The sequence below is a fragment of the Halichoerus grypus genome, chromosome 8 (genome assembly GCF_964656455.1).
Source record: "Halichoerus grypus chromosome 8, mHalGry1.hap1.1, whole genome shotgun sequence".
NCBI lineage: Eukaryota > Metazoa > Chordata > Mammalia > Carnivora > Phocidae > Halichoerus > Halichoerus grypus.
In genome coordinates, this window is record NC_135719.1 from 74,229,673 (window position 1) to 74,249,593 (window position 19,921).

Below are 19,921 nucleotides of genomic sequence, written 5' to 3' on the forward strand. Positions count from 1 at the left end.
TGCAGAATATTATTTGGGGAGAACCCATCTCTATCCACGTATAATTCTCAAGTTCATGGACTATACATGCACTAAATTTTCATCTACACACACTATCTAAACTAAGCTTTGGCCTTTATGCGACAGGTTCCTCATTGGTTTTTCCCATCTTGAAGATAAAGTTTGTTTTCTTAACATTTTATTATTTTTCTTAATGGCTACTATGTCAATATGGAAAGAAACTCAAGCAGTATGAAAGGATATACCAGGAAGGTAAAGACTTCTTTCCATTCCCAACCCTCAGTGGCATTTTTCTCCCCCTGACAGTTACTGTTAGCATTTTTAATATACCATAAATGTATTCTCTGCATATTTGAGTGTGCATTTGAGTGTGTATTTCTATACCTCTGCCACTCGCTGTCTTATTAACAAAAAGCATATTTGGGTCATAACAAGAAACAGAGGGCAACTCAAATTTGGAAAATTAGAGGACAGTTTCTCCAAATATATGGGTTTCACTATAGTGGAGCCATAAAGAGTTAGCGCAGTGATGCAGGACAGAAGCAGTGGAGCTCTTCTATCCCCTAGGCTCAAAGAAAGGAGGAAAGGGAGTGGTTACTTGAACTTAGAAGGAAGCACTCATGTAGGGGGGGAGCAGTGATGCAGCTCGTCTAAGGCAGGAAAGGGATTAACACACAGACCTCACTCTCCTTTCCTCTGATCCCACGCAGAGGTTCCCCACTGGCCAAATACAACCAGCAGCCAGAGGACCCGGGAGCCCAGTGAGGCAATCCATAGAGGTTAGTCTCCAAGGGCAAAGGATGGAACAGAGAAGAGTGGAGAGTGGATCAGGATGGGCAACTGGAATCAATCTGCCATTCACGCTTGAGCCCCATGCTTTTTACAGTTAACAATATATGTTGGAGATCAGTCCGTGTATCAATACATATAGATCTCCCCTCTTCTTTTGAAGGAGGTAATCATTGCATGGATAAAATGTAATTTATTTAATTGGTCCTCTATTGCTAAACATTTAGATTGATATCCTGTCTTTTGTGAACACAAACACTGCAACAAATATGCTTGTACATATGTCTTCATGTACATGTGTGCTATATCTGTTGTCTAAATTCCTAAAATGGAATTGCTTCCTCATTAATTTAGGGTATCAAAGTAGATTTTTGGTGCTTATTTCTCCAAATAGCAAAAAAAAATTATTGTTATATTTGGGCATAAAGTTGTCAAAAATGTGTTTTGAGTCTTTATTGCCCCCAAACTTAAATTCCTTATTGCCTAAAAATCCAAATTATTTTTGATTTGCGGAATTGTAGATAGGGTAGAAGTTAAGAACATGTACTCAGGAACTAGTGAGCCTGTGTGGGAATTCTGGTTGTGATGCATGACCTTGGGCGAGTTTTACCAGCTCTGATTGATCTATTAGGCAATACTTGCATGCCTTCTAGAAAATTAGCTAGGATCTACTCTTAGATTTTCACATATAATCATTCAGTGACTGTCCCGTGGACTTTTTCAAGCTCCAACATGTCTTTCTTACAAAGGCATGATGACCACATTGCAAAAAAGTGTTCCTGGTTCAGATGACTTGTGATATGGGCCAGAGAAATGATAATGGTTTACTTTTTCCTGACCATACTGAATATTGTATGCATCTCATTTGCTATGGTTCTCTATTATCAATAACTGACACTGAACATGTGAGAGCTCAAAGCTGACTAAAGTACTTCACAATGGAGACTTCATTGCCTGCATAAGGTGGTTGTGGTGGTGGTAGTGGTGTTGGGAAAAGAAGGAATGGTAGAGGCTGGTATTAGTGTCCTCATTTACTCTGAATTTCTCATCAATTTCTATTAGGTTGACTAGGTTGACTAAGGAGCTAGAAAATGGTTAGTAGCAATTATGATGAAATCAACCCTCCACAGGATTGTTATTTTGATTTTCCAGATGGACTCATCAACTGAAACAATAATTCTGTTGTAGAACCAACATAACAAGAATATCAGAAATACAAAGAAGAAAAACAAATATGTCTTCACCTTAACAAGTAACCTGTTTTTATTTTTTGGTATTATTTTCCTATTCCTGTCCATAGGTACATATCCTTTGTAATAGATAAAATCTTATTGAAAGTAATACTTTCATCATGATTTGGATTTCTCATAAGTTTATTCTCTAAAGACAACTCGGCCTTTCAAGGTTTAAAAAAATAGTTCCCCCTCCCCCCGAGAAGGGTATAAGTAGATTGATTTATATGATTATTAGATTTTGAGTCACTAGGTACCAAGTTAATTATTTTGTGCTCTTGTATAGATACATAATAATGTAGTTATCTTTGATTTCATTGTATTAGTCCAGAAAGATTGATAACTGAAGATACCTTCTCTGTCTCAGGCCTCAGTCATGAAGATTATAGGCCCAGGAGGTAGAGGACAGGTCAACCTGGAAGAAAGAGGCCAGTGATCAGCTTGGAGTCTCAAAACTGACCTCTTTAATTATGCAGAGCGAGAAAGTAATTTTCTAAATGCCTTTATCTCCCCATTTAACATATTCTAACCCAGCTTGGAAGATTCCCTTCTAGGGTATATGCTGCAGTGCATAACCCTAGCCTGTGCAAGGGTAGAAGAAAGATGTGATTTTTGTCCTAAGGGACTAGGTAGGTAAAAAGGATGAGCAAGAGACTAAGAACCTCACATACCCGAGTTATTGTTCTCTCCTCTCCTTACCCAGGACCCATCCCAATTCTTACCATGAGAAAAACTGAAATAAGAGTAATGCTGAAGTCAAGACTCTGGGGGTATACAGAGTTAAGATGTTAAGATTCTGTAACAGTTATTCTGGCTTATTTCTCTGGAAAGAATTTTTAGTTAGGAATATTCTTTTCGGGGTTCAATCAGGTAAATAATCAACTAACAAATCACTAACAGATCAGAACCCTAATTGGCTAGTGCTAGACAAATGCCCTTTTAAAATTCATAGTTCACTCTTACTGGTTTTAATGTTAAAATAGCTTAATTAGTAGTTGGTGGAGGGGAGTAATTTATTACGACAAATATATAAATTCCCTGGTGCTTTTTTTTTTTTTAAGTTTTATTTATTTAAGTAATCTCTACACCCAACATGGAGCTCAAACTCATGACCCCAAGATCAAGAGTCGTATGCTCTTCTGACTGAACCACCAGTAGCTCCTGGTGCTACTTTCTCTAAAAACAGAATTAAATTATTTTCTTTCTTTAAAAAAATGCTGTGAGATTATTTCTTACGATGGTCTACAGATGTTTTCAAGCTTTTGTTTTAATTTTTATCACATCATTTCTAGTCTTTCCCTCAACCTTCACTGATAGTTAGCCTTCTTAAAATTTTTCATGACTATTTTTGACCCTTCACTCTTTGAATTTTTGGCCTATTTGAGGGACAGCCAATATGTTCATCTTATTGAGGCTCCCTATCTATGACCATGGAATAGCTCTTCATCTATTTAGATCTTCCTATAGGTCCTCAATTAGATCTTGTCATTTTCTCTGTAGGAATTTGCATATTTGAATAATTTATTTACAGTGTACTTATGTTGCTAGAAAATTTATAATGTTTCTCATTTTTATTTTTTAAGATTTTATTTCTTTATTTGACACAGAGAGAGAGAGCACAAGTAGGCAGAGCGTCAGGCAGAGGGAGAGGGAGAAGCAGGCTCTCCACTGAGCAGGGAGCCTGACGTGGGGCTCAATCCCAGAACCCTGGGATCATGACCTGAGCCAAAGGTAGATGCTTAACCGACTGAGCCACCCAGGTGCCCCATGTTTCTCATTTTTAAAAATCAAATGGGGTTGGGGCACAATTTTCAGACGGTAAAATGCACCCATCTTATGTGTATAGTTTGAGGAGTTTTGGCAAATATTTACATCCATGTAATTACCACTCCAAGCAAGATACAGACCAATTCCTTCAGGCTCATTTGTGATCAAAACTTAACACCAAATCACAGCCAGAGGCAAACACCTAGTCTTCTTGTCACTTCAGATTTGTTTGTTTGCTCTAGATTTTCATAAAAATGGATTATTATATACACTCCTTTGTTTCTGGCTTCTTTGCTTAGTAAAATACTTTTAAATTTACTTGTGTTATTGGGTGTATGGGTAGCTTGTTCCTTTTTATTCCTGAGTAGTATTCATTGTAAAGATATACCATTATTTGTTTATCCATTTAACTGTTGATGGAAATTTGAAGTGTTTCCAGTTTGGGGCTGTTCAGAATAAAGTTGCTTTTAAGCACTTGCCTACAAGACTTTTTGTGGACATCTGGCCCTAATTTTAAGTTCGGAGCAGGAGCATATAAACAATCATTAACGTGAAACAGACCTCAGTTCTGTTAATCATAACATCATAATGTGCCTTGGTATAGTTTTTTATTGTTTATTTTGCCCTAGGTTTATCGAGCTTTTTGGATCTCTGAGTTTACAATTTTCAACAAAATTGGAAAATTTTCAGCCAAGTATTTCTTCTGCCTCTCCACTTTCTCCTCTTCAAGATCTCCAGTTACCCATATGTTAGACCTCTAAATTGTCCCACAGGTTATTGACGCTTGGTTAAGTTTTTTCACCATCTTTTCTCTGTGCTTTAATTTGGATAATTTATATCCTATTTTTCAAGTGTACTGATGTTTTCTTTTAGAGTGTGTAATCTGCTGTTAAGCTCATCCAGTGAATTTTTCGCTTCAGTTATTTCATTTTTCAGCTCTAGAAGTTTTTACTTATTTCTTTAACAGGAGAAAATCAAATATAGTTTTGTATGTATGGGGCATCCACACAGACATGAAATTCCAACGACAGTCAGGCAACATGAGGCTTATATGACATCCTGAGCTAAGGAGAGGGGTAGGGGTCTGAGGAATACAAAGGGGAAGAAGACCATTAGCAGGGTGAGAGGAGATGTTTGCAAAGCACAGGTTTCCCTGTTATACGGATAGTTTCTTAAAGAGAAATCTCTGTTAATAGCTCTTTTCCTGGGTGACACAGGGTCTCCTTTCCAATGTAAATTTAGGTAGTTGAGGAGGAGCTTTTCCTGAATCTGCTTGGTTTTGATTGCTTTTTAAAGATTTTTATTTATTTGAGAGAGACAGAAACAGACAGAGAGATTGGGTGGGGGGGCAGGGAGAGGAACAGAGGGAGAGAGACAAGCAGATTCTGAGCTAAGTGCAGAGCCTGATGCGGGGCTCAGTGCCAGGACCCCCCAGATCATGATCTGAGCTGAAACCAAGAGTTGGACGCCCAACCAACTGAGCCACCCAGGCGCCCCTTGATTGCTTTTAACTCAAAATAATCTTCATGCCAAAGCGGCCCATCATGGAGCAGCCTGCCCTTGGCCCCTACAGTTCCCTCCTCTAAAACTTCCCTGTAGTTTCATACATTAAAAGCTGAGTTGGTAGATTGTTCTGTTTGTTTAACCAGTCTTTTAGCCCTGTCAATAGGGAAATTTCTACTCTACTTGTTTTTTTTTAAAATATCTTTTATCTTCATATTATGTTCATGTTTTCCTTTAAATCCTTGAATATATGTAGAATAGCTGTTTTTAAGTCATTTTGCTAATTCTATCATCTCTGTCATCTTTGGATTGTTAAATTGAATTCATGTTCTCCTTGTTTTGTGACATACTCTTCTTTTCATGTCTAGCATTTTTTTTAATTGAGTGCTAGATATTGTAAATGTTCCACTGTTGAGCATCTGGATTTTATTGTTTTTCTTTAAAGAATACATACATATTTTGGCAAGTTATTTGTAGACCATTGTGATCCTCTTAAGTCTTGTTTTTAAGCTTTGTTAGGGTAGCTCTAGAGTATTTTTTACTCTAAGGCTAATTCAACCTTACTGGTAAAGAATAATCCTTCTGGGATCTCTAATGAATGCACTGGGAGTTCAAAAAGGTCTCTCCATTCTGACTGTTCAGAATTCAGTTGTCTCCCAGCCCTTTGTGATTTCTGGGAATTTTTCAGCTTATAGCTTCCTGGTATTCTTAGGTTATTCTTTACCTAGCCTTGTAAAATCTTATTCTGTAAATATAAACAGATTGGTATTTAGCCAAAGACTCAGGAGGACTTATATGCAGATATCTGGAATTTCATTCTGTTAGTATGGTGAAATACATTAATAGATTTTCAAATGTTAATTCATGCTTGCATTTTGAGATAAACTCAAGTAGTTCATAGTATCTTTTCTCTCTTGCATTTAGTTTGCTACAGTTTTGTTCAGGATTTTTCCATCTATGTTAATCAGTGACACAGACTTATAAATTTCCCTTATCATACTCTTATCTACTTTTGGTACTAAAGTGATATTAGACTTATAAGCTGGAGCACTTTTTCTCTTGTGTAGGAGAAGGGTTATGTCTCTCTTTGGTAAAACTGTCTGAACTTGTTTTTCTGTGTAAGTAAATTTTAAAGAGCTAGTTCAATTTCTTTAACTTCCAAATTTATGACTCTTTAAAATACTTTTGTGTGTGTATGTATATAAATATATACATATATTTTTTTTTCAGTAGGCTCTGTGCTCAATGTGGGACTTGAACTCATGACCCTGAGATCAAGAGTCATATGCTCCACAAACTGAGCCATTCAGGTGCCCCCTTCTTAATATACTTTTTTTTTTAAGAGAGACAGTGTGCATGAGCATGCAAGCAGGGAAGGGGCAGAGGGAGAGGGAGAGGGAGATCCCAAGCAGACTCTCCGCTGAGTGTGGAGCCCCAACGTGGGGCTTGATCTCATGACCCTGAGATTATGATCTGAGCTGAAATCAAGAGTCAGATGCTTAACTGACTGAGCCATCCAGGCACCCTCTTTAATATACTTTTAAATAGAGGTATAACATATACAGGGAAGAGCATCAAACTTAAGTGTACAATCTGATAAATTTTTATTTATGTGTACATATATAACACATGATATATACAAATATTTGTGTGTATGTATAGTATATGTGTGTGTGTGAATAGAGAGAGAGAGAGAGAGAAATGTTCTGCCATCCAGAACTTAGAACATTTCTACTACTTAGAAGTTTGTTTCTTTGCATGGTCTCTCAGTTAATACCTTACCCCAGAAGTAAGTATTATCCCAGTTTCTATTTCCATGGAGTAGTTTCCCTATTCTTGAAATTCTTATAAAGCTAATAACATAGTATATATATTTTATATTTGGCCTCTTTTACTTAACATATGAGATTTATCGATGTTCTGTACACCAGCAATTCATTTTTATTGCTCTATAATATTCCATTGTATAAATATAACACAATTCATCCATTCTCTTGTTGATGGACATTTGGTTTGTTTCATGTTTGGAGTGGTTATGAATAAAGCTGCCACAAGCATTCTTATATACACCTTATAGTAAATACATGCACTCATTTCTCTTAGGCATATACTTAGGAGTGGAGTAGTTGAGTCATAGGGGAGACATGTGCATAACTTCAGTAGGTACTGCCTAATAGTTTTCAAGATGGTTTTAGCAGCTTATACTCCCACGAGCAATATATGAGTAACAATGCCTCCAAATCCTTGTAAACCATCATAATGTCAATCTTTAATATTAACCATTTTTGGAGTATATATTAGTATCTTACTCTGGTTTTGCATTTTCATGATTAGTAATGATGTCAGGTATATTTTTATACTCTTATTGTTCATTTGAATATCCCTTTTTTGAAGTATTTCTTTATGTATAGTTTTTTTGGTTACTGGTTTCCAACTAAACATTAGAGAACTTTTTAAATGACTATCTTTTAATATTTATGGAAGATTACTTTATGACATTCTTTGGTAAATGTGTTTATAAATTATGTGGCCTAATTTTTGGGTGGTTCAAATCTTTTACATCCTAATTGTTTTTTCTTTTAAATTTTTTTTTTTCTTGGGGCGCCTGGGTGGCTCAGTCGTTAAGCGTCTGCCTTCGGCTCAGGTCATGATCCCAGGGTCCTGGGATGGAGCCCCACATCGGGCTCCCTGCTCGGCGGGAGGCCTGCTTCTCCCTCTGCCACACCCCCTGCTTGTATTCCCTTCTCTCACTGTCTCTCTCCGTCAAATAAATCAATAAAATCTTAAAAAAAATTTTTTTTCTTAATCTATCAATTACTGAGAGAAGTGCGTTGAAATCTTCTGTTTATGAATTTGTCAATTTCTTTTTGTAATTCAGTCCATATTTTCTTTATATAATTTGAGGATATTTGTTAAGTGAATACATGTTTGGAATAGTTCTACCTTCCTGATGAATTTTTCTTTTCATCATTATTTGGTCATCTTCTTTATTCCTAATAATGCTTTTATATTTGGTGTTACTATAGATATATTCACTCACTTTACTTTGGCTAGTATTTGCATGGTATATCTTTTCATCTTTGTATTCCTAACATTGCTAGGCCCCTGTGTTTTAAACATTCCACTTGTAAACAGCTTAGAGTTTTCAATTGTTTTAATTAATCTGTAGATTAGTCTTTTACCTGGACAGTTTAATAGGATTTCTGAACACGTTTAGGTAGCTTTTTGTAAGTTAAAACCCTAGAAGGAAACACACGGCACTGTAGTGGGTTAAGGGAAATTTAATAAAAGACCATATACAAAGTTGTGGTCAGGGTATGGAGAAACCAAAAAGAAAGGACTCCAGATCTAGTCATGACAGACTCCATTTTTACTGTAAGGAATGAAGGAATGAGAGGGAGAACTGGTTATTGGGACCTAGAGACAGAGAAGGCTACATGTAGAGTGACCTTACAAGAACTGAAACCGCTGGTTGAGGAATTCACCCAGCCTGATGGAACCCTGCAGCAGGAAAAAGGGGAACTCAACACCTGATCTTCTCCTTCTACTTTCTGATTTTCTGCTATTCCTCCCCTTTGGCTCGACCCCAATAAAACCTAAAGAGCAAGGAATTCTCTGGATTTTGCCCACAGAACTCAATCTCTCAGGGTCCAGAGCAGGGTAGAAAAGGATAGACCTACCTATCCACCTACCTATCAAAACAGAGTGAGAGCATGCGCCTGAGAGCAAGAGCATGCAAGCACATATCTGGAAAGCCAAAAAAGATATTCAGCACACATTTCTACTCTAATTTGTGTTTTCTACTTCCTGCTTCTAAAATTTTGCTTTACTTAGGTATAACTGCCATACAATAAACTGCACATAAAATACATACTATGACAAATTTGGATATATGTATACACCCATGAAACCATCACCACAAAGATGATAATGAACATAATCCATCACCTTCAATGAGATTTCTCATTCCCTTTTGTAATCCCTCTTCATTTCCCCCTTCCTCTGTCCCCAGGCGACTACTGACCTGTTTTTTGTCACAATAGTTAAGTTTGAATTTTCTAGAATTTTATATAAATGGAATCATACTGTATGCAATCTTTTTTGTCCCATTTCTTTCATTCAGCATGATTATTTTGATATTCCTTCATGTTGTTGTGTGTTTCAATGGTTCATTATTTTTAACTGCTGAGTAGTATTCTTTTGTGCAGATATACCATAATTTGTTTATCTCTTCACCTGTTGATGGCCATTTTGGTTGTTTCCAGTTTTGGGCTATTACAAATAAAACCAAGAACATTTGCTTACAAGTCTTTGTATGAATATGTGCATTTATCGCTCTTGTTTAAATACCTAGGAGTAGAGCTGGATCATATGGTAGTTGTATGTTTAATTTTTAAGTAACTGCCAAGTTCCCACCAGCAGTGAAGGAGAGTTCTCGTTCCTCCACAATCTCACTTACCTGGTGTGGTCCATCTTTTTTAATTTTAGTCATTTTAATAGGGGGCAATAGTATTTCATGTGATTTTGATTTGCATTTCACTAATGTCTAGTAATATTGAGTATCTTTTCAAGTATTTGCTTACAATTCATATATTTTCTTTGGTGAGGGGTCTATTCAAATTTTTTGCCCATTTTCAAACTTTGATTGTTTTCTTATTATTGACGTATAAGAGCTCTTTATAGTTTATGGACATGGCAGAAGATATGAGACTTACAAATATTTTCTTTTAGACTCTGATTATCTTAACAGTGTCTTTCCAAGAACAGGAGTTTATAATTTCTATGAAATTCAATTTTTCAACTTCTTTTATGGACCATGATTTTGGTGTCCGATGTAAGAAATTATTGCCTAATGCAAGGTTAGAAATTTTGTCGATTTTCTCAAGAAATTTCATGGTTTTAGATTTTACATTTAGGTTTATGATCCATCTTGAGTTAATTTTTTATATGATGCAAGGCATGGATTGGATTTCTATTTTTGATTATGGATATAAATTGCCCCAGCATCATCTGTTGAAAAGCTTATCTTCTCTCCAATGAACTGCCTGTGCACCTTTGTTAAAAATGTGCACTAATTCTGATCTCTATGCTGTTCCATTGATTTGTCTATTTTGATGGAAATACCACATTTTCTTGAGTACTATAACTTTATAAGTCTTGAAATCAGACAGTGTTAGTCCTTCAACTTTGTTTCTCTTTTTAAAAGTTGTTTTAGCTGGGTCTTGCTTTTAAGATTTGTTACTGGGAACAGAGCAGTGCTTAGTCTAGGGAGAATGATTCCCCACTAATAATGAAAGATCCTTCCAAAAAAAAAAAAAAATCTGTGAAACACATAATTAATTTTGCATCACCAATCTGGCTGTTGGATACAGATACTATTTCTAGCCCCGTATGAGTGCCTGGTACCATTCCCTCTAATCATTTTTGGATGATCCTTTTCCTATAGCCTCGCCTAGTTTCCTCACACAATGCATTGATTAGTATTTTGCTGAAAACCCAGGGGCACCCTCTGTTCATCTCCAGAGTTCTCTCTCAAAACCACTCTCAGTTCTGTGGGAGTTTGTCCTGTGAACTCTAGCTCCCTCAGTCTCCTCAGACTCTCATCTCCACCTCAACTCAGGGAGTCTGCTGGGCTCTACCTGAGCTCCACCTCCTTGTACGATGGCTTGGAAACCCTCTCAAGGCAATACGATGGATCAAGATTAAGATTCATATCATTTGTTGTCCATTTCTCAGAGACCACTGACCTTCACTACCTGATACACAGTGACTTGAAAACCATTGTTCCATTTGTTTACTTGTTTGCTTAGGTCTTTCAGTCAGGAGGGTAAACCCAGTCCCTGGTACTTTATTTTGGATGGAAACAGAAATCCTCTTACCCTGTTTATTTTTATCTTTTTTCTACCCTTTTATTGGGTTGATTGAGTTTTTATTCAGTTTCTTCCCTCTACCGATTTGGAAGTAGTAGGCTTATTTCTAGTTTTTTTTAGGTGTTTACCTTCAAAATTTTAACATGCATGCATGAATTGAATAGTTCTAAGATTAATCATCTTTACCTTCATCTGAGACAGATTTAATAAAACTTTAATTCCTCCCATTTTGCCAATTATTGTTTAATATTTTAGTTACACCTTTTTATTGTCACCCCAAAGTAATCATTGTTACTATCATTGTATCTGGTTGACCCTTTAGAATTGCCCACATATTAATTTCTTTGCTTACCATTTCTTCCTGCACCCACTTATTCCTTCTATGTTCAATTTCCAGTGGGGTTGTGCTAATAATAAATTCTGTTTTATATTTTCTAAAAAAATTTTTTTATCTTTATTGAATAATTGTTATCCAGGTATATTTATGGTAATTTATTCTGCTTGGGATTCATTGTGATTCCTGAAATTGATTCTTCAATTCTGGGATATTCTTTTGGTACTACCACTTTAAATACTGTTCCTGTCATATATTCTGTATTTGTTCCATTAGGCAAGTTTCAGAACTTTTCATTTTGTCTTTTATGTCTCTTAATATCTTTTATATTTTCCAACTCCACATTTCTCTTCCCTTTGAATAATTCTTTCAGTTCTATTTTCTTTCTCTTCACATCTGCCTGGTATTTCTTGGAAATTCCTTTAAATCATTTTTTATTCCTTTTACATTTTAAAACAATTTCAAATACTTATTTTAAAGTATCTGTGTGATCACTTTCTTTTCTGAAGTTCTTGAGATCTGCTTCTGCTGTCTGTTTGGCCGCTGACTCCATCAAACAGTCACGGCAGATGGCTTCTTTTTGTGTTTTGTAATTTTGGATTGTCATCTCATGCTGGCTAGGGCTTTATTTGTGGAAACTCTACATCAAGAATTGAGGGTGTGTTTGTCCAGAGAGGTTTTGCATTTACTTCCTCCAGCTGGCCCAGTACTATCATCTACACAGAACTTTTTATATTATATTCTTGATAAGATACCCAGATCATGCATTATAAACTATGTATAATATATATCGTGTATATCTATGTCTAGTAAATAGAAATAGAAGTAAAACCTTTGCAAGGATAGGATTATAGACTACAAGTTGTCAAGGAAAATCTTTTTTACCCTCCCATCAACTGTACTTTGCTTAGTCTATTTGTGGCCAGTACCATACTATTTTAATTACTGTCAATTTATATTTTAATATTTTATATAATTAAGAAAGATCTTATCTCATTATTATCACAGATTCCATACTCATTTGAAAAAATAAGATTTCTTATCATCTTGCTGCCAAAAGATATATATATATTTTTTTTCCCACAAATTACCTAGCCCTTCAGAATTTGAAGATTTATCCAGATTAGGGTCAGCTCACAGTTACCACTTGAATTTTTATTTTTCTCTTTATTTTTGGCCCTTTGGATATCCCTTACTTGTGAGTTTAGTCATTATTTGAAAAGATGCATGTAATTTTTTAAATGGGAAGGTATATTAATTAGCTAATGCTCTGCAACAAACAAAATTTCAATGGCATTCAACAATAGGCTTTTTTTCTGCCTCACATAACTGTAAGACTAGTGGACCTGCTCTGCTCTATGTGTCTCTCAGAGCATGTACTCATGGCTCTGGCAGTCATGTAAGAGGTTTTTATTATATTAATTTCTCCAGTTAATGTGGTATGTGTCCCATTTATTCAATTTTTAAAAAAGATTTATTTTAGAGAGAGAGCATGCATGGATGGGGGGAGGGGCAGAGGGAAAGGGAGAGAAGGAAACCTCAAGCAGACTCCCCACTGAGAGCAGAGCCTGACTTGGGGATTGATCCCAGGACCCTGAGATCATGACCTGAGCCAATATCAAGAGCCTGCCACTTAGCAGATGGAGCCATGCAGGCAACCCCCATTTATTGAATTCTTGGTATTTTTTCCACAAAACTGCCTTTTTGGAGGTCACGTATCTTTTTGATGAAAAAAATAGGAAAAAAATAACATTTTTATCACATTAATAAAATATCAAAATTTCCATAGAAAAATTTAGTATGAAGAACTGCATAGAGTTTACTATCATTAAAATATAAATGTTGGGGCACCTGGGTGGCTCAGTCGTTAAGCATCTGCCTTTGGCTCAGGTCATGATCCCAGAGTCCTGGGATCGGGCCCCGCATCGGGCTCCCTGCTCAGCGGGAAGCCTGCTTCTCCCTCTCCCACTCCCCCTGCTTGTGTTCCCTCTCTCGCTGTGTCTCTTTCTGTCAAATAAATAAATATTAAAAAAAATATATATATGTTGCTCTCAAACTTTGAGGTGCACCAGAATAACCAGAGAAGATGGTTAATTTTGGAGATTTCTAGGCCTCATTGCAGACCTATTGAATCAGAATCCTCAGAGATGAGGCACTAGAAGCTGTATTTTTAACAAGCCTCCCAAGAGGATTCTTCTAGAGGTGAAAGTTTAAGAACTATTAAAGCAGATTGATCTTGGCCAACATTTGCGTTAGCATAAATCTTTGATGTCTCTAATCTTCCTATTTTATACTCATTTTACTTTAAGCAGTGTTTTTTCCCAAGACTTATCAGGACGATTACTAAATAATAAGCCTTTAAGGAAGTACTTACAATATTAGATTTAAAACAAAAATAATACAACTTTATTTCTAGTTGATGACTTGTAAAATGCTTCAGAAAATGGAGTTCAGATACTATTTAGGTCCTCGGGGCATCTGGATACATTTCATGCAATCATTATTCAGTATCTTGAGTTGATCTGGTTGGTAACTAACCACTTTTTCTAATAGAATTCTTGAATTTCACTCTGGCCAATCCTGCCTTGTGTCCAACTATAAAAAGTATGGTTAATGTGCTAATAATACCAGTGAGCTCTTTCTGTCTTTTCCTGACAAATTGCTTAGCACAATAAGAGCAGTTCCTTTTAGACTGGCAGCAAGAAATAGTGCTTTCTGTTCCTCAGTCCGATGGTTCATTTGGCTTATTATTTTAAATTGGGCATAATAAGCTTCCCAGGATGATTTTCGTTCAGCGTTGACTGGTCTCTGCATTGGCTGATTACACAAATTGACTGTATTGCCACTTGTTTCTGGTTCTTGAGGCTAGAAACTTGATTCAGGATTCCACGATGGAAAAGAATACTGCAATACTCTGGCTTACAAGACTTTCTTTGCTTGATTGCTAACATTAGAGGTAAACAAAGTTGCTGGAAATTCTTTTCTTATGTTTTCTTCAGTGTTTTTTATTCCTTTTATTAAATATCTTGATAATCAATACTTCTGTGCCCATTGAATTCTTGACCTTTTTCTCTGCTGACTGAATTGTAAAATTCACCTGTATTTTTTTGTTATTATTGTTTTATTTTTTAAGCAGACGTGCTTTGAGCAGGTAAGTTTCCTTTTGCAAATCCTGGCTGACGTCTGCCATTTAGCCTGAGATTTTCACACTTATTCTACACCATTGTTTATATTTTTAATGGCTTTGAAGTTATTTGAAATTTCTTCAGCTTCTGAGAACCAACTCTAGGCTTTGCTGCGTCAAACTCAGGACATTTTGATCGTTTACCTCGCTCGTTCATGTGTGTACCTTTAACTATGCAGATCTCAGTTAAAAAACTGAGGCTTCACCTGAGAGGAGGTTATGGAGATGTGTTTTCCTTTTCTTTGTCCCTTTCCTAAAAAAATTGTTTTCTATCATACTTAATTGGAACAATGTGTAGACACGGCACATACTTTTATTGCAGCAAATAGTATGTATGTCCTAATAGAAATAGCAGATTCCAATTATGTAAACAGCAGGCTTCCCTTGAATGTTTTCTGGTCCAGCTTCCGTGGTATTTATGACACTTCATTGTGCTGTTCTTGACTCATGTGAGATAACTTCTACTAAGAAGAGCCATCTCAGTGGTGGATTTCAAGTTATTTAATCACACAGGTACCAGCAATTATTTTTATACCCAGCTATTTATAACTCTGGTTATTAATAACTTCTACAATATACCACTCACTCATGAGTATCATTTTTCAACTCTTGGAATGGTGCCCCTTTAGAAATTATTATTTTTTGGAATCTATTAGATAATTTCCCATAAAATGACTTACTTCAATCACTCCAACATTCATCTGTGGGAGAATATAATGGGAAACACTTCTGATTTTGCCTCCCAAGATAGCCAGTAACCATCCTTGGGGTGGGAGAAAAAGGGGTGAAGAGGCAAAATGTCTGGATTCACCTTGAAAACTGGCTTTTATGCCTGAGGACCTCATTATCTGATTATTCATATCCAAGTCCTGAAGTTATCAGGCAGTGGTTAGGGAAAAGTAGTTACTTAGAATTATTCACTACTGAACTAACCACTTATACAATTAATCCCCATCCAACCATCTTTCCTGGCTTAGCAGAACATTTATTTGGGCCCTGGTCAGTCTCTCACTATCAAATATAAAAAGCCAACATTATGATGCAATAGAATATAAATAAATTGCAAAGAAAAATTATGTATCTTTCAAAAGATGAAGAATTGTATGAAATCGATGAAAGTAATATTGGTGAACTGCATAAATCACATTTTAAGCCACTAGTCAACATACAAGGATTTGGTAGAGTTCAGTTAACAACTAGAGAGGAGAAATCAAGGAGGAGGAGGATACTAAACAGAGAATGTGAGTATCCAAGGCTTTGAGGGAGACCTTTAGAAAAACCAAGTTGAAAAAAATTTCAGGTATTTTCCAAGTGATAATATTGTGCTTCTGAAGTGAAATGTGAAATGATGGGTGTGTCATGCTGTCTTACAATGTTGTTGGGAAAATTACAGCCACCACCAAAAAACTGGTCCTTGACTCATTCCTCTTGATTCTAGGAAGTACTGCATTGAATTATAATATATTGTTTTTTATAAAATAAAATGCATTTGCTTTCATAATTTTTCCTTTCATTTTTAAGAGTCCTAAGCAAATCTTTTGGAACTATTTACTATCAAATTATGGTTCCATTTCCACTGGGTTAGCTGGGAAATGCCTTTTGCTTGCATCAGTTAGCCCCAGGAGATGACGACTTCTTGTGCAATGAAGCCATCTACTTCCTCTTCTCCTTCAAACTTTCTCCAACCTTCTTCTACTTCCTTGCTATCTCTACCTCTGTGCTTGTTATATTTAAATTTTCTTCCTTCCTATCCATTATCTCTTCTTTCTTGGAGAGGCTCCAGCTCCTAGAAAATCGAGTGGGTGAGTGGGTGTCGTTGGTCCCCTGAAATGCTTGTTGACCTGTTGACTTCTTTGCAATTTTACTTTGTTAGAAAACCTAGAAAAATGCATCTATACATCCACCCCTCCCGCCTTATTTCTGACAACTTCAAATGAGTAATTATAGCCTGTAGAGGCTACTGAATTTTTAATTAACCTTCTTGTGGAAGAGAAAAATGGCCCCAGCGACAATCAGCTGGCCTCCCCTTGAGAAGTGGGGTGACAAGTTAACAGAAAAAGGAAAGTGCTTTCTGAGAAGGGGTTCTACTCTTTAAGATGATGAGCACCTAATCCCTTTTGAAAATTCATCTACAATTTTACACATGGCAAATACTTAATAAATATTTGGAAATCAGCTGAAGGGGCCAGGGCCAGGGTTTGACTATGGTGTCACTTCACCTCTAGAGACAAGGCTTAGGCAAGCTTGGGGCACCGTGCACACACTTACTGCTTTTGTTACTTGGCTCTCAGGAGTAACAATATGGAATATATATACATACATATATATACACACACACACACATATATACACACACACACTATATATATAACTATATATAACTCTCAGGTTTACTATATGGATCAGTGTTTCTCAACTATACTTTAGAGAACCGTGAGGGGAGCTTTAAATCCTGATGTGCAGGCCCTATCTGGAACCAAATCTTTGGGGTGGGAACCAGCATTAGTATTTATAAAGGTCGCTTAGCGATTCCAGTGCCAAACTCGAAAACCATTGTTTTACATGTTGTCACTTCTGCGTACTTTCCTCAAGGTAGATTCTTCATGGTTTGGAGGTCTCAAATAGTCCTTTTAATTTTCTACAGCAGACATGAATGCAAGTTATTCAGTTTGGATGGGGATACTCAAAATTGTCCTGGAGGGACCCCTGGAGGGTTCGGTGAAGGCTTTTTGCACATACACAATTCTCAGGCAGACCTGCCACAACTTCTCTTCCCCTTTAGGATACCTGACATTGTTTTAATGCAGACGGCAGCTCTCTCAAGGGGCTGGGAGATTGAAGGAGTCCTCCCTCACGTGGCTGTCCTCTTTTTCCTGGCATCTGCCTCATGGTTGTTGTCAGGCTCACTTCTTGAGGGGTCAAGGACTAAATACCTCTCTGGTCTTCTTTTCCCCCCACCCTCACTCTTTGGAGGAGAGGCAGCACAAAACATTCTAGAAGCACTACTACCATGCTCTCTCCTCCCCCCCATCCCCGCCCACCATGGTCAAATAGGAGCCCAGAAAACAAATTAGATAGACAAAACTCCTTCCCTGGCAAGAAGCCTACATTTTACACTGTGCACATTGCAAAAAGAACATTGGCTAGGATGTAACGTAAACATTGACTTACAAGCTTTGGTGTGCTCCGTGTTTGTGTTGTGCAAGTAGCTTGTTGAAACTGAAGGGGAAAGAGATTTATCATCTTACTTATAGAAGTCAGGCAACGTTCTGTGGAGGAAGGGGGATTTTTGGGAGCTAAGTGGGGGAGAAAGCGGGTATTTGGTCTTAGTAAGCAGAGAAATGAAACAAGAGTGTACCATTTAGAGAAAAGAGATTAATCTACCCAGGAAAGCCAACTTACTGTATTAAGTAATGGTCTCGAGGTGTAACTAAGTTTTCTGCCCCTACTCAGCCAAAGACAGCTGCAAACTCTTCTATGTATATTCATTTAAATATTTGACATTATGATAAACATAGCTACCATTGTGTGCTTAGTACATATAAAACGATTTATTTCTTGTGACAATTCCCTGTGACAGGGACGTTATCATACCCACTTTACAGATGAGGCATTGAGAAATTGTGCAACTCGCACAAGGTTGCACAAACCACATGAGACCATCTGGCTCTGGATTCCACGCGCCTGGGTGGCTCAGTCAGTTAAGCGTCTGCCTTCGGCTCAGGTTATGATCCCAGGGTCCTGGGATTGAGTCCTGCATCGGGCTCCCTGCTCAGCGGGGAGTCTGCTTCTCCCTCTCCCTGCTCATGCTCTCTCGCTATCTGTCTTTCTCTCTCAAATAAATAAAATCTTAAAAAAAAGGTGACTTTGTTCTGTTATTCCATTTGGTCTAATTGCTGAAATTGCTCTTTTACATTCTTGCAACTGAGAAAATCTTATAGATTGATTCATTTAATTCTACTGGGTTCATTTGAGATGAATGATAATTGTTAGTGCCATCTAGTGATGTTTATTTTACTGATCTAATAAATGGAAAATTTCTGGCAGGACATTGGAATATAAGTTAATTGATTTATTCATAAGTATTTATTTTCCTGGAGTGGAAATTACATTTAGTTATTTAATAACTATTCTTTCTTTGATAAAGATGGGAGAAGTAAAATAATTCCAATTTTTTTAAAGTTTCTATAATTGCTAAATCAAACTCATTTGGAAATTTGATAGGGAGGGAATTTTATGAATAACAGAGTAGATTATAATAGCTTGAAGAAGTTTAGAAGTTGTATAAATTGCAGACCCTTTCCTGCAAGGCATCTTACAACATGAAATGAGGGTAACTTTCCTAGAACTGGTTCAATAGGCTCCTCAAATTGTGTCATATATCACAGTTACAGTTGAGGGCAATATCCTAGAAATCCAGAATTTAAAGATCTATAGTACCTGCCCTTAGTAGGCATAAAATAAATACTTGCTGAATAGATATAACAGAGTGAATTCAAATTGCTGGCAACAACACAGAGGAAGCAGGTTCTAACTTCTGGCTTTTGGAACATTTTTTATTTCCCATTTTTTTTTATTTTCCCTAAAGTGCGTATTGCCAACATCACCAATAAATTAAAGAATGGGTCAGATCCAGCTACATGACATTTCAGATGACAGATTATCTTGAAAGAAGACAGTAACCACATTTCTTCGGACTTCCACAAGCCATGTACTCAACTTACGTTCCGAGGTCCTGTTTCGAGCATTGGTGTTGGTCTTTTCCTGGAAATCCCCCCCTTTTTAAAACAAACAAACAAACCAAAAGCTTGATTCTCATTCTTTAGTTGTCTAAAATACATTGTCCATGTTCAATCTCATTAAAGAGAACACATAAACTTGGGAAATTTTACCAAGTCACCTACGATGAGTTCCTTTTGTTTTTAATCATGTCCTTTTAAGGAAAAATAAGTAATTCTACCCAAATCCTGTCTCTCCTGTCCTTTCTAGGTCCCCGTGCAGGTGGTTGAGCACCTCCGGAGGCTGGACGCGCACTCCCCCACCCCAGGCTCGCACTGCCAATGTGGAAATACACGCAGATGCTCACCAGCGCCCAGCCTCTCTTCACCTCCGCATTTTCGCTCTTCCATGCGATGTTTTAAATCCATGTTCTTCTTCGAGTGGAGATTGGCCCAGAGGAGACAAAACAAATGTAACAAGCCAAAACCCAAACTGGCCATCAGGCGTCCCTGTCAGCATCTCT

General features: G+C 36.9%; 1 protein-coding gene across 1 annotated transcript in view; it reads right to left on the reverse strand.

Moving 5' to 3' along the window:
- Positions 1-2,319: 2,319 nt before the first annotated feature.
- The window catches only part of CDIN1 (CDAN1 interacting nuclease 1), a 254,139-nt gene continuing 236,537 nt past the window's right edge, over positions 2,320-19,921 (reverse strand). Inside the window, exon 12 of the mRNA XM_078053403.1 lies at positions 2,320-2,436. The gene's annotated coding sequence lies outside the window, so the exon portion shown is untranslated. The remainder of the gene's footprint in view (positions 2,437-19,921) is intronic.